The following is a 15,881-nucleotide window of genomic DNA, read 5'->3' as shown; positions in this document are numbered from 1 at the left end:
CGGGGCTAGGAAGAAACTGCATCAACTAACGAGCAAAATAACCACTTAATATCATAATGGCAGGATCAAGTTCACACATAACAATCTTAACCTTAAATGTAAATGGACTAAATGCTCCAATTAAAAGACACAGACTGGCAAACTGGATAAAGAGTCAAGACCCATCAGTCTGCTGTATTCAGGAGACCCATCTCACACGCAGAGACATACATAAGCTCAAAATAAAGGGATGGAGGAAGATTTACCAAGCAAATGGAGAACAAAAAAAAGCGGGGGTTGCAATACTAGTCTCTGATAAAACAGACTTTAAACCATCAAAGATCAAAAGAGACAAAGAAGGCCATTACATAATGCTAAAGGGATCAATTCAACAGGAAGAGCTAACTATCCTAAATATATATGCACCCAATACAGGAGCACCCAGATTCATAAAGCAAGTCCTTAGAGACTTACAAAGAGACTTAGACTCCCATACAATAATAATGGGAGACTTCAACACCCCACTGTCAACATTAGACAGATCAACGAGACAGAAAGTTAACAAGGATATCCAGGAATTGAACTCATCTCTGCAGCAAGCAGACCTAATAGACATCTATAGAACTCTCCACCCCAAATCAACAGAATATACAGTCTTCTCAGCACCACATCATACTTACTCCAAAATCGACCACGTAATTGGAAGTAAAGCACTCCTCAGCAAATGTACAAGAACAGAAATTATAACAAACTGTCTCTCAGACCACAGTGCAATCAAACTAGAACTCAGGACTAAGAAACTCAATCAAAACCGCTCAACTAAGTGGAAACTGAACAACCTGCTCCTGAATGACTACTGGGTACATAATGAAATGAAGGCAGAAATAAAGATGTTCTTTGAAACCAATGAGAACAAAGATACAACATACCAGAATCTCTGGGACACATTTAAAGCAGTGGTTAGAGGGAAATTTATAGCACTAAATGCCCACAAGAGAAAGCAGGAAAGATCTAAAATTGACACTCTAACATCGCAATTAAAAGAACTAGAGAAGCAAGAGCAAACACATTCGAAAGCTAGCAGAAGGCAAGAAATAACTAAGATCAGAGCAGAACTGAAGGAGATAGAGACACAAAAAACTCTCCAAAAAATCAATGAATCCAGGAGTTGGTTTTTTGAAAAGATCAACAAAATTGACAGACCACTAGCAAGACTAATAAAGAAGAAAAGAGGAGGAATCAAATCGACGCAATTAAAAATGATAAAGGGGATATCACCACCGACCCCACAGAAATACAAACTACCATCAGAGAATACTATAAACACCTCTACGCAAATAAACTGGAAAATCTAGAAGAAATGGATAATTTCCTGGACACTTACACTCTTCCAAGACTAAACCAGGAAGAAGTTGAATCCCTGAATAGACCAATAGCAGGCTCTGAAATTGAGGCAATAATTAATAGCCTACCAACCAAAAAAAGTCCAGGACCAGATGGATTCACAGCTGAATTCTACCAGAGGTACAAGGAGGAGTTGGTACCATTCCTTCTGAAACTATTCCAATCAATAGAAAAAGAGGGAATCCTCCCTAACTCATTTTATGAGGCCAACATCATCCTGATACCAAAGCCTGGCAGAGACACACACACAAAAAAAGAATTTTAGACCAATATCTCTGATGAACATCGATGCAAAAATCCTCAATAAAATACTGGCAAACCGGATTCAGCAACACATCAAAAAGCTTATCCACCATGATCAAGTGGGCTTCATCCCTGGGATGCAAGGCTGGTTCAACATTCGCAAATCAATAAACATAATCCAGCATATAAACAGAACCAAAGACAAGAACCACATGATTATCTCAATAGATGCAGAAAAGGCTTTTGACAAAATTCAACAGCCCTTCATGCTAAAAACGCTCAATAAATTTGGTATTGATGGAACGTACCTCAAAATAATAAGAGCTATTTATGACAAACCCACAGCCAATATCATACTGAATGGGCAAAAACTGGAAAAATTCCCTTTGAAAACTGGCACAAGACAGGGATGCCCTCTCTCACCACTCCTATTCAACATAGTGTTGGAAGTTCTGGCTAGGGCAATTAGGCAAGGGAAAGAAATCAAGGGTATTCAGTTAGGAAAAGAAGAAGTCAAATTGTCCCTGTTTGCAGATGACATGATTGTATATTTAGAAAACCCCATTGTCTCAGCCCAAAATCTCCTTAAGCTGATAAGCAACTTCAGCAAAGTCTCAGGATACAAAATTAATGTGCAAAAATCACAAGCATTCTTATACACCAGTAACAGACAAACAGAGAGCCAAATCAGGAATGAACTTCCATTCACAATTGCTTCAAAGAGAATAAAATACCTAGGAATCCAACTTACAAGGGATGTAAAGGACCTCTTCAAGGAGAACTACAAACCACTGCTCAGTGAAATCAAAGAGGACACAAACAAATGGAAGAACATACTATGCTCATGGATAGGAAGAATCAATATTGTGAAAATGGCCATACCACCCAAGGTAATTTATAGATTCAATGCCATCCCCATCAAGCTACCAATGAGTTTCTTCACAGAATTGGAAAAAACTGCTTTAAAGTTCATATGGACCAAAAAAGAGCCCGTATATCCAAGGCAATCCTAAGTCAAAAGAACAAAGCTGGAGGCATCACGCTACCTGACTTCAAACTATACTACAAGGCTACAGTAACCAAAACAGCATGGTACTGGTACCAAAACAGAGATATAGACCAATGGAACAGAACAGAGTCCTCAGAAATAATACCACACATCTACAGCCATCTGATCTTTGACAAACCTGAGAGAAACAAGAAATGGGGAAAGGATTCCCTATTTAATAAATGGTGCTGGGAAAATTGGCTAGCCATAAGTAGAAAGCTGAAACTGGATCCTTTCCTTACTCCTTATACAAAAATTAATTCAAGATGGATTAGAGACTTAAATGTTAGACCTAATACCATAAAAATCCTAGAGGAAAACCTAGGTAGTACCATTCAGGACATAGGCATGGGCAAAGACTTCATGTCTAAAACACCAAAAGCAATGGCAGCAAAAGCCAAAATTGACAAATGGGATCTCATTAAACTAAAGAGCTTCTGCACAGCAAAAGAAACTACCATCAGAGTGAACAGGCAACCTACAGAATGGGAGAAAATTTTTGCAATCTACTCATCTGACAAAGGGCTAATATCCAGAACCTACAAAGAACTCAAACAAATTTACAAGAAAAAAACAAGCAACCCCATCAAAAAGTGGGCAAAGGATATGAACAGACATTTCTCAAAAGAAGACATTTATGCAGCCAACAGACACATGAAAAAATGCTCATCATCACTGGCCATCAGAGAAATGCAAATCAAAACCACAATGAGATACCATCTCACACCAGTTAGAATGGCGATCATTGAAAAGTCAGGAAACAACAGGTGCTGGAGAGGATGTGGAGAAATAGGAACACTTTTACACTGTTGGTGGGATTGTAAACTAGTTCAACCATTATGGAAAACAGTATGGCGATTCCTCAAGGATCTAGAACTTGATGTACCATATGACGCAGCCATCCCATTACTGGGTATATACCCAAAGGATTATAAATTATGCTGCTATAGATTGGATTAAGAAAATGTGGCACATATACACCATGGAATACTATGCAGCCATCAAAAAGGATGAGTTTGTGTCCTTTGTAGGGACATGGATGCAGCTGGAAACCATCATTCTTAGCAAACTATCACAAGAACAGAAACCAAACACCGCATGTTCTCACTCACAGGTGGGTACTGAACAATGAGATCACTTGGACTCAGGAAGGGGAACATCACACACAGGGGCCTGTCATGGGGAGGGGGGAAGGGGGAGGGATTGCATTGGGAGTTATACCTGATGTAAATGACAAGTTGATGGGTGCAGCACACCAACATGGCACAAGTATACATATGTAACAAACCTGCACGTTATGCACATGTACCCTACCACTTAAAGTATAATAGTAATAAATTAATTTAAAAAAAAATTATGCTGCTATAAAGACACATGCACACGTATGTTTATTGCAGCACTATTCACAATAGCAAAGACTTGGAATCAACCCAAATGTCCATCAGTGACAGATTGGATTAAGAAAATGTGGCACATATACACCATGGAATACTATGCAGCCATAAAAATGGATGAGTTTGTGTCCTTTGTAGGGACATGGATGCAGCTGGAAATCATCATTCTTAGCAAACTATCACAAGAACAGAAAACCAAACACCGCATGTTCTCACTCATAGGTGGGAACTGAACAATGAGATCACTTGGACTCAGGAAGGGGAACATCACACACCGGGGCATATCATGGGGAGGGGGGAGAGGGGAGGGATTGCATTGGGAGTTATACCTGATGTAAATGACGAGTTGATGGGTGCAGCATACCAACATGGCACAAGTATACATATGTAACAAACCTGCACATTATGCACATGTACCCTACAACTTAAAGTATAATAATAATAAATAAATTTAAAAAAATAATAAATAAAATAAAATAAAACAGCAAAAGCAACGGCAGCAAAAGCCAAAATTGACAAATGGGATCTCATTAAACTAAAGAGCTTCTGCACAGCAAAAGAAACTACCATCAGAGTGAACAGGCAACCTACAGAATGGGAGAAAATTTTTGCAATCTACTCATCTGACAAAGGGCTAATATCCAGAACCTACAAAGAACTCAAACAAATTTACAAGAAAAAAACAAACAACCCCATCAAGAAGTGGGCAAAGGATATGAACAGACATTTCTCAAAAGAAGACATTCATACAGCCAACAGACACATGAAAAAATGCTCATCATCACTGGCCATCAGAGAAATGCAAATCAAAACCACAATGAGATACCATCTCACACCAGTTAGAATGGCGATCATTGAAAAGTCTGGAAACAACAGGTGCTGGAGAGGATGTGGAGAAATAGGAACACTTTTACACTGTTGGTGGGATTGTAAACTAGTTCAACCATTATGGAAAACAGTATGGCGATTCCTCAAGGATCTAGAACTAGAAGTACCATACGACCCAGCCATCCCATTACTGGGTATATACCCAAAGGATTATAAATCATGCTGCTATAAAGACACATGCACACGTATGTTTACTGCAGCACTATTCACAATAGCAAAGACTTGGAATCAACCCTAATGTCCATCAGTGACAGACTGGATTAAGAAAATGTGGCACATATACACCATGGAATACTATGCAGCCATAAAAAAGGATGAGTTTGTGTCCTTTGTAGGGACATGGATGCAGCTGGAAACCATCATTCTTAGCAAACTATCACAAGAACAGAAAACCAAACACCGCATGTTCTCACTCATAGGTGGGAACTGAACAATGAGATCACTTGGACTCGGGAAGGGGAACATCACACACCGGGGCCTATCATGGGGAGGGGGGAGGGGGGAGGGATTGCATTGGGAGTTATACCTGATGTAAATGACGAGTTCATGGGTGCTGATGAGTTGATGGGTGCAGCACGCCAACATGGCACAGGTATACATATGTAACAAACCTGCAAATTATCCACATGTACCCTAGAACTTAAAGTATAATTTAAAAAAAAACCAAGATATTATAATAACAACAACAAAAAAAACTATAAAATCCCGTGTCTGCTTCTCAGCTGTGTATGTTCTTCCACTGTGGAAGATAAGGACCTATTTGTGAACTACCAACAATCCCTCTGGCACTTACATTTAGCCTTTCACTATTTGTTAACCTCTCTCCGTTTTTCATTATCCTTTGTAGGACATCAATATAACTTAGCAATCCTCAGCCCTCTGGCTGTCTGTTTTCCCAAATCACCACAAGTGAAATCTTAAGTGATTGAGCCTCCAACTGTGTACCAGGTTCCATTGACCCCATATTACTCTCAGGATGGAGTCCTCCTCAGCACTATCTGGGCAAAGAGCAAGCCAATCCACATGCCCATCTTAGTGCCTGCTTTCTCAGACCCCTCTCAGTGCCCCTTTTTGAGAAGCAGGTGCCAAGATGAGATTGGATGTGCAAGAAATTTACTGAGAGGAATGCCTGTGAAGGATAAAGGGGGGATTAGACCAGGATAAAGGGGGATAAAGACCAGGATTAGGCAGGGATAACTGTTTGCAGATATGACCTTTCGAAAGGAGAGGGAAGGGAGGATTGGGTAGAAAAGCCCCAGATCACAGCACAGTTCTAAGAAAGTTGCAGCCAGGCCGGTGGAGAGCGGAGTCCCACAGAAAGCTTGTTCATTGGTACTAGAACAGGACTAGACCCTAATACCCTACCCATGCTCAGTCATTGGCTGAGAACAACCTAGGGGAAGCGTGTTCTAAGCATTTGTAGGAGCAGGAACTGAAGGCAATTTCCATGTGTCCTGGAGCAGACTGTCTAAGGAGATCTGGGCTGCGCATCTTCATGGCCCACATTTGGTGGATTTTTTTTTTTTTTTCGTTAACCTTTAAGTTCAGGGGTACATGTGCAGGTTTGTTATGCAGCTAAACTTGTGTCATAGGGGTTTGATGTGCAGATTATTTTGTCACACAGGTATTGAGCCTAGCACTTATTAGGTATTTTTTAATTTAACTTTTAGGTGTATTTTAACATATTGAGAGATGACAGAAGATCTGAAGTCCGGTGGGAAGTCTGGGAATAAATTAATGATGGCTGCATAAAAGACTAAACTTCACAAACAGCAATTAGTATGAAAAATGAAAAGCTGTGCAAGAAAGAAATAGGATCATAATTCACTATGACTCAGTGGTGAATTATGTTTGAATAATCATAATAAGCAGGGAATTTAACCGAGAAAAATGTACCAAACTGATTTCATCAAAAGCCACATTGGAAGGATAGGAAAAGGAAAAGTGTGAACAGAGAAGTGGGCAGTAGAAGAGACCAAAATTCATACCTTCTGTAATATGAAGTCATTAGATAATTTTTACAAATTAAAATTGAAGAAATAATAGTATAAGATTATTTTAAAATATTACAGTAAAAAATAAACATAACAACTACAATAACTGAAAGTATCTCCAGGGAACAGGAATCTGTGATGGGAAGGGTTTTCGCAGAGGACTGCTGGTTTTCTTTTTAAAGCTATGGTACAGTTAGAGTTTTTTTAACTTTGTCAATGTTTGATTAAAATATTAAAATTAAATTTTAAAAGGCAAATCAAGATTGTCCAATGTTTAGTTGTACATCCTAATGAATGATACCAATTTTATGCAATTCTCGGGAATCCTGCTATTACAGGAATATATTAATACTTAGGTTGTATATCTAGCTCATATTGATTAAAGGGACATGCTTTTACTCTCAGATTTCACTGGAAGTGTTTTAGCATGCAAAATTAAAAATATTACCTACCATGTCATTAAAATTTCAAGAGGAATGTTTTCAAGTCAGACAGCAGGGAGTTTTATGGGTTTTTAACTCACTTTCTGATAATACACACTTGGCTTACAATTCACATGTGTCAGCTGTTATCAGCTGGTCATGTGCGTCACTGAGTTAGCTTTGTGGTATTATCTGTAGCCAAAGGAAACACAGAGGAAATCATTGCAGCAGCTCCACACATTCTAATCAGTTAGAAAAATCTGCTCCCCCACTGGTATTTTCACACATTCCCTCACCAGCAAGCCTATCCCATTATAGAAAAAAAAGAAAAAGAAAAACAAAACAAAAAAAGTGTAATGGATTCTGATAGCTGCTAATTCAGCCTTAAAAACAGAATTTGTATAAACTCAATAATGCTGGAAAACCCTGGAGTTCCAAAATGTGCATAGATCTTTTCCATAATAGTGTAACTTACACTTTTGCTCAGAACCAGTTCCACAGTCTTCCCCTCTTTCTCCCACACTTGATCCAGGGAAAAACTCATCTTCCTGTAGGAAAAATCAAGCCCCCCTACAAAACCCCCCCAAATAATAGGCCTTGTGAAAATCAATATTATTAAAAAATGGTAAGTAATATCCATCATCTGTAACATGAATAAATTGCTGCATAACACAAGGTGCTAGAATTGTTCAATTTAGTTTTCAGTATCAAATTACTCTGGAATCTGAGCCCTTGCTCACCTAGGTAGGAAAGTAACTGATCAATATCTGTCATTGGTACATACTTACTCCCACTCTCTTCAAGGGAGGGACTTTACAAGGATCTTACAGCTGACAAGGTCCAGAGAAAAAGGGTGGGGGAGGGCAGGTTCTTATTCCATTGTGGTTGCCATCTTACCTTTCCTCATTTGAGTGCAGCATTCGGCCTGAGCACAATTCTCTTCCCCCATTTTGAGAACTGGTAACACAGCAGCCCATAGAGAATCAGAGATGGGTCTATCCCAGGTCCCTTCAGTGGGACAGCTTCTCAACTACAGGTGCCAAGACTGCAGCTTCAAAGTTTTCCCTTTACAAATGCCCTCAGGACAATCTTCCATGGGAATAATCAGCTCTTATTATTTTTTCTTTTTTCTAATAAGACTACTCCAATGGGGTGAGGAAGGGATTGTGTACAGGGAAGTTACTCCTGTAAATTATTAATACCTTGCCCTGCCACACTTATTAAAATGCTTCCAGTTACTTGTTCAGTTTTTCCTCAGGTAATGAAAAGTAACCGTACAAATGCTTATTTTCATGCCTGAAATAACTACAGTGATTCCTTGCCAAGCAGGGGGGAAAAAGTTGCATGTGAAAGTTCTGGGGCTGGCAGAATGGTTGGCTGACAATACTTTTTCGTGGAAAATAAAAGGTTTGACAGGAACAAAAAATTAAGGATTAAATGTATATAATACTTAAAAGCAGAGTAAATAAAAGCCTAGAAGGCATCTTGTCCAAAACAGATCATATTTGTCATTGAAAACTTGTTCTGGCAGGAAGTCCTCTACCAGAGCACCTTTCACATTTGTTGTAGAACCCCTGTTTCTGTTCTGTGATCTGTTGGGGCATCCAGTTAAAAGGATTGAGAACCATTATGTACTGGCTTGAAATTTAATGTTTTCCATTTGCATTCTTTCTACATATAAACCCAAAGGCTCTGCCCTACACAGGTCTGGAAAGGCAACTGGGGGGCGGGCCCAAGATGGCCGACTAGAAGCAGCCACAATCGGAGGCTCCCATCGAAAAGAAACAAAACGGCCTGAGAATCCTGCGTTGGCAACCCAGGTATCCAGGTTCTGTCATCAGCACTGACTAGGCGGCTGGCATGATCCACCAAGAGGAAGGAAGAGCAGTGTGGTTCTGTGGCCTACTTGAAACCCACAAGGGTCGGGGAGCCCCCACCCACCAGCCAAGAAGGCGGTGAGTGAGCATGCTACTCAGCCTGGGAAACCATGCTTTTCCCATGGAACTCTGCAACGGAAGAGCCCACTCATGAGCCCACACCACCCAGGCCTAGGGTCCCAACCAGGAAGCCACACAGATTCTCAACAGCCACTCAGCTAGAATCTGCCTAAGCCTGCAGAGTTATTGGGGAAGGGGTGGCCAGCACCACAGCTGTGGCTGCCTGCTGTCTAAGCCATTTGAGCCCCTTGGGGGAGGGGCGGCAGCCAACAATGGGACTCCTAGCTGCCTAACACACTAAGCTCTCAGGGCAAGGGAAGGGCAGCAGCCATCTCCATAGCTCCAGGTCATGCTTTTCCCCTGCTGGAGCCAGGGAGGCTAGACGGCTTGGTCCCAAGAGGTATCCCCCACAACCCAACACACAGGCTGTGGCAGACTGCAGCCAGAGAGCCTCTTCATCCTGACCCTGACCCATCCCTCCTCATTGGGTGGGGCCTCACTGCAGGAACTCCAACAACTCCAGCCAGGGGTTCACGGACAGAACCCTGATCTCCCTGGGCCTAAGCCCCTAGCAGGAGGGGTGGCCATAGTTTCTGCCGACCAGCAGACTTAGTGTTTCCTCTTGCTAGATCTGAGGAATACAGGAAGCCCAAATGAGTGGGTTTCCCCAACAGGGCAGCACACCCCCTCCACCAAGGGACAGCCAAAGTGCTTCATTAATTGGGTTCTGCATCTCATGCCACCCAACTGAGTGATACCTTCCCACAAGGGTTGTCAGACACCCTGTATAGGAGCATTCCTACTTTCCTACTAGAATCAGGTCAGTGCCCCTTGAGGTCAGAGATCCCAGAGTAAGGAACAGGCACCCATCTTTGCTGTTCTCCAGCCTCCTCAAGTGACATCTCCAGGCACAGAAGTGAACCAGATGAATAGGGCCTGAAATGAACCCTCAGCAGCCCTACAGAAGAGGGACCTGACTATTGGAAGAAAAACAAACAAACAGAAAGCAAAACAACAGCATCAACAAAAAAAATGTTCCCACAAAAACCTCATCCAAGGGTCAGCAGCCTAAAAGATTGAAACTCGACAAACTCATGAAGATGAGAAAGAATCAATGAGGCCAGGCATGGTGGCTCACACGTATAATCCCAGCACTTTGGGAGGCCGACATGGGTGGATCACCTGAGGTCAGGAGTCCAAGACCAGCCTGGCCAATATGGCGAAACCCTATCTCTACTAAAAATACAAAACAATTAGTCAGGCATAGTGGTGCATGCCTGTAATCCCAGCTACTCAGGAGGCTGAGGCAGGAGAATCACTTGAACCTGGAAGGTGGAGGTTGCAGTGAACCAAGATCATGCCACTGCACTCCAGCCTGGGCAACAGAGTGAGAGAGTCTGTCAAAAAAAAAAAAAAAAAATCAATGAAAAAAACGCTGAAAACCCAAAAGGCCGGAGTGCCTCTTCTCCTTCAAATGATCGCAATACCTCTCCAGCAAGAGTGCAGACCTGCATAGAGGATGAGATGGGTGAATTGACAGAAGTAGACTTCAGAAGGTGGCTAATAACAAACTTCACTGAGGTAAAGGAACATGTTTTAACCCAAAGAAAGAAGCTAAGAACCTGATAAAAGGTTACAGGAGCTGCTAACTAGAATAACCAGTTTAGAGAGGAACATAAATGACCTGATGGAGCTGAAAAAAAACAGCATGAGAACTTTATGAAACATACACCAGTATCAATAGCCAAATCAATCATGTGGAAGAAAGAATATCAGAGATTGAAGACGATCTGCTGAAATAAGACAGGCAGACAAGATTAGAGACAAAAGAATGAAAAGGAACAAACAAAATCTCTAAGAAATATGGGACTATGTAAAAAGACTGAACCTATGATTGATTGGAACACCTGAAAGAGATGGAGACAATGGAACCAAGTTGGAAAACACACTTCAGAATATTATCCAGGAGAACTTCTGCAACCTAGCAAGACAGGCCAACATTCAATTTCAGGAAAAACAGAGAATACCGCTAAGATACTCCACGAGAAGATCAACCCCAAGACACATAGTCATCAGATTCTCCAAAGTCAAAATGAAAGAAAATATGTTAAGGGAAGCTAGAGAGAAAGGCCAGGTCACCTACAAAGGGAAGCCCATAACACTAACACGGATCTCTCAGCAGAAACCCTAGAAGCCAGAATAGATTGAGGGCCAATATTCAACATTCTTAAATAAAAGAATTTTCAACCCAGAATTTCCTATCCAGCCAAACCAAGCTTCACAAGCAAAGGAGAAATAAAATTATTTTCAGACAAGCAAAGGCTGAGTGATTTTTTCACCACCAGGCCTGCCTTGCAAGAGCTCCTGAAGGAAGCACTGAACACAGAAAGGAAAAACTTGTACTAGCCATTGCAAAAACACACTAACATATAAATCCCAATGACACCATGAAGAAACCGCAGCAACTAGTGTGTGAAATAACCAGCTAGCATCATGAGGACAGGACAATATTAACCTTGAAATAAATGGCTAACTGGCCCAGTTAAAAGACACAGACTGGTAAATTGGATAAAGAATCAAGACCCATTGGTGTGCTGTATTCAAGAAACCCATCTCACATACAAAGACATACATAGGCTCAAAACAAAGAAATGGAGGAAAATTTACCAAGTAAATGAAAAGAAAAAAAAAAAAGCAGGGTTTGCAATCCTAGTCTCTGATAAAACAGTCTTTAAACCAACAAAGATCAAAAAAGACAAAGAAGGGCATTACATAATGGTAAAGGGATCACTGTAACAGGAAGAGCTAACCATCCTAAATATATATACACACAATACAGGAACACCCAGCTTCATAAAATAAGTTCTCAGAGACCTACAAAGAGACTTAGACTCCCACACAATAACAGTGGGAGACTTTAACACCCCACCACCAATATTAGACATATCAACGAGACAGAAAACTAACAAGGATATTCAGGACTTGATCTCAACTCTGGATCAAGTGGTCCTGAGAGATAGCTATGGAACTCTCCACCCTAAATCAACAGAATATAGATTCTTCTCAGTACCACATGGCACTTCGTCTAAAATCGACCACATAATTGGAAGGAAAGCACTCCTCAGCAAATGCGAAAATACTGAAATCAAAACAGTGAGAGGACCTCACTCAAACAGACCTGTTAAGAACCTCACTCAAAACCACACAACTACATGGAAATTGAACAACCTGCTCCTGAATGACTCGTGGGTAAATAATGAAATTAAGGCAGAAATCAGGAAGTTCTTTGAAACCAATGAGAATAAAGAGACAACATGCCAGAATCTCTGGGACACAGCTAAAGCAGTGTTAAGAAAGAAATTTATAGCACTACATGCCCACATCAGAAAGCTAGAAAGATGTAAAACTGACATCCTAACATCACAGTTGAAAGAACTAGAGAAGCAAGAGCAAACAAATCCAAAAGCTGGCAGAAGACAAGAAATAACTAAGATCAGAGCAGAACTGAAGGAGAGAAAACACAAAAAACCCTTCAAAAAACCAATGAATCCAGGAGCCGCTTTTTGAAAAAATTAGCAAAATAGATAGACCACTAACTAGACTAACAAAGAAGAAAAAAGAGAAGAATCAAATAGACACAATAAAAAATCATAAAGGGGTATCACCACTGACCCCACATAAATACAAATTACCATCAGAGAATACTATAAACACTTCTACACAAATAAACTAGGAAATCTAGAAGAAATGGATAAATTCCCAGACACGTAAACCCTCCCATGACTGAACCAGGAAGAAGTTGAATCCCTGAATAGGCCAATAACAAGTTCTGAAATTGAGGCAGTAATTAATAGCCCACCAAACAAAAACAGCTTGGGAGCAGACCGATTCACAGCTGAATTCTACCAAAGGTAAAAAGAGGAACTGGTACCATTTCTACCGACACTATTAACAATTGAAAAGGAGGACTCATCCCTAACTCATTTTATGAGGCTGGCATCATCCTGTTACCAAAACCTGGCAGAGACCCAACAAAAAAAGAAACTTCAGGCCAATATCCCTGATGAACATCAGTGCAAAAAATCCTCAATAAAATAATGAAAAACTGAATCCAGCAGCACATCAAAAAGCTTATCCACCACGATTCAGTCAGCTTCATCCCTGGGATGCAAGGCTGGTTCAGATATACAAATCAATAAACGTAATCCATCACATAAACAGAACCAGTGATAAAAACTACATGATTATCTCAACAGATGCAGAAATGGCCTTCAATAAAATTCAACATCCCTTCATGTTAAAAACTCTCAATAAACTAGGTATTGATGGAATATATCTCAAAATAATAAGAGCTATTTATGACAAACCACAGCCAATATCATACCAAATAGGCAAAAGCTGGAACCATTCCCTTTGAGAACCAGTACAAGACAAGGACACCCTCTCTCAACCTCCTTTTCAACATAGTATTGGAAGTTCTGGCCAGGGCAATCAGGCAAGAGAAAGAAATAAAGTGTATTCAGATAGGAAGAAAGGAAGTCAAATTGTCTCTGTTTGCAGATGACATGATTCTATATTTAGAAAACCCCGTCATCTCAGCCCCAAAACTCGTTAAGCTGATGGGTAACTTCAGCAAAGTCTCAGGATACAAAATCAATGTGCAAAAATCACAAGCATTTCTATACACCAACAATAGACAAGGACAGAGCCAAATCATGAATGAACTCCTGTTCACAATTGCTACAAAATGAGTAAAATTCCTGGGAATACACCTAACAAGGGAAGTGAAGGACCTCTTCAAGTAGAACTACAAACCACTGCTCAAGGAAATAAGAGAGGACACAAACAAATGGAAAAAAAAAAATCCATCTTCATGGATAGGAAGAATCAATATCATGAAAATGGCCATACTGCCCAAAGTAATTTATAGATTCAATGCTATTCTTATTAAACTACCATTGACCACCTTCAGAGAATTAGAAAAAACTACTTTAAATTTCATATAGAACCAAAGCAGAGCCCATATAGTCAAGACAATCCTAAGCAGAAAGAACAAAACTGGAGGCATCATGCTACCTGACTTCAAACTATACTATAAGACTACAGTAACCAAAACAGCATGGTACTAGTACCAAAACAAACATATAAACCAATGGAACAGAACAGAGACCTCATAAATAACACTACGCATGTACAGCCATCTGATGTAAACAAGCAATGGGGAAAGGATTCCCTATTTCATAAATGGTGCTGGGAAAACTGGCTAGCCATATGCAGAAAACTGAAACTGGACTCCCCTTCCTCACACATTATACAAAAATTAACTCAAGATGGATTGAAGACTTAAATGTAAAATCCAAAACCATAAAATCCTTAGATGAAAACCTATGCAATACTATTCAGGACATAGACATGGGTAAAGATTTCATCACAAAAATGCCAAAAGCAATTCCAGCGAAAGCTAAAATTGACAAATGAGATCGAATTAAACTAAAGAGCTCCTGCACAGCAAGAGAAACTATCATCAGAGTAAGCAGGCAACCTACAGAATGGGAGAAAATATTTGCAATCTACCCATCTGACAAAGGTCTAATACCCTGAATCTACAAGGAACTTAAACAAATTTACAAGAAAAAAAAATCCCATCAAAAAGTGGGCAAAGGATATGAGCAGACGCTTCTCAAAAGCAGATATTTATGCAGCCAACAAACATATGAAAAAAAAGGTCAACATCACTGATGGTTAGAGAAATGCAAATCAAAACCACAATGAGATACCATCTCATATCAGTCAGAATGGCGATTATTAAAATGTCAAGAAACAACAGATGTTGGTGAGGCTGTGGAAAAATAGGAACACTTTTACACTGTTGGTGGGAATGTGAATTAGTTCAACCACTGTGGAAGACAGTGTTGTGATTCCTCAAGGATCTAGAACCAGAAATACCACTTGACCCAGCAATCCCATTACTGGGTATATACCAAAAGGAATACAAATCATTCTACTATAAAGATACATTCACATGTATGTTTATTGCAGCACTATTTACAATAGCAAAGACATGGAACCAACCCAAATGCCCATCAGTGATAGACTGGATAAAGAAAATGTGGCACATATACACCATGGAATACTATGCAGTCATAAAAAGGAATGAGATCATGTCCTTTGCAGGGACATGGGTAAAGCTGGAAGCCATCATCCTCAGCAAACTAACAGAGGAACAGAAACCCAAACACCACATGTTCTCACTCATAAGTGGGAGTTGAACAGTGAGAACACATGGACACAGGGAGGGGAGCAACACACACTGGGGCCTGTCATGGGAGGGATGAAGAGGGAGAGCATCAGGACAAACGCTTAATGCATGTGAGGCTTAAAACCTAGATGACAGGTTGATATGTGCAGCAAACCACCATGGCACACATATACCTATGCAATAAACCTGCACATTCTGCACATGTATCCCAGAACTTAAAGTAAAATAAAATTTTTTTAAATGAAAGGCAATTGAAAAAAGAAATAGTAATATATATAATATATATTTCACACACACACAGACATATATATAC

General features: G+C 40.2%; 1 long non-coding RNA gene across 1 annotated transcript in view; it reads right to left on the bottom strand.

Annotated features, from left to right (window-relative positions):
• The window catches only part of LOC106998140 (uncharacterized), an 88,785-nt gene extending 80,299 nt beyond the window's left edge, over window positions 1-8,486 (bottom strand). The window contains exon 1 of the long non-coding RNA XR_001444481.3: window positions 8,270-8,486. This is a non-coding gene — a long non-coding RNA (uncharacterized LOC106998140). The remainder of the gene's footprint in view (window positions 1-8,269) is intronic.
• Between the last annotated feature and the right edge of the window lie 7,395 nt (window positions 8,487-15,881).

Source organism: Macaca mulatta, chromosome 4, assembly GCF_049350105.2.
Source record: "Macaca mulatta isolate MMU2019108-1 chromosome 4, T2T-MMU8v2.0, whole genome shotgun sequence".
In the NCBI taxonomy this organism is placed as follows: Eukaryota; Metazoa; Chordata; class Mammalia; order Primates; family Cercopithecidae; genus Macaca; species Macaca mulatta.
This window is presented reverse-complemented; position numbering and strand designations above follow the sequence as displayed.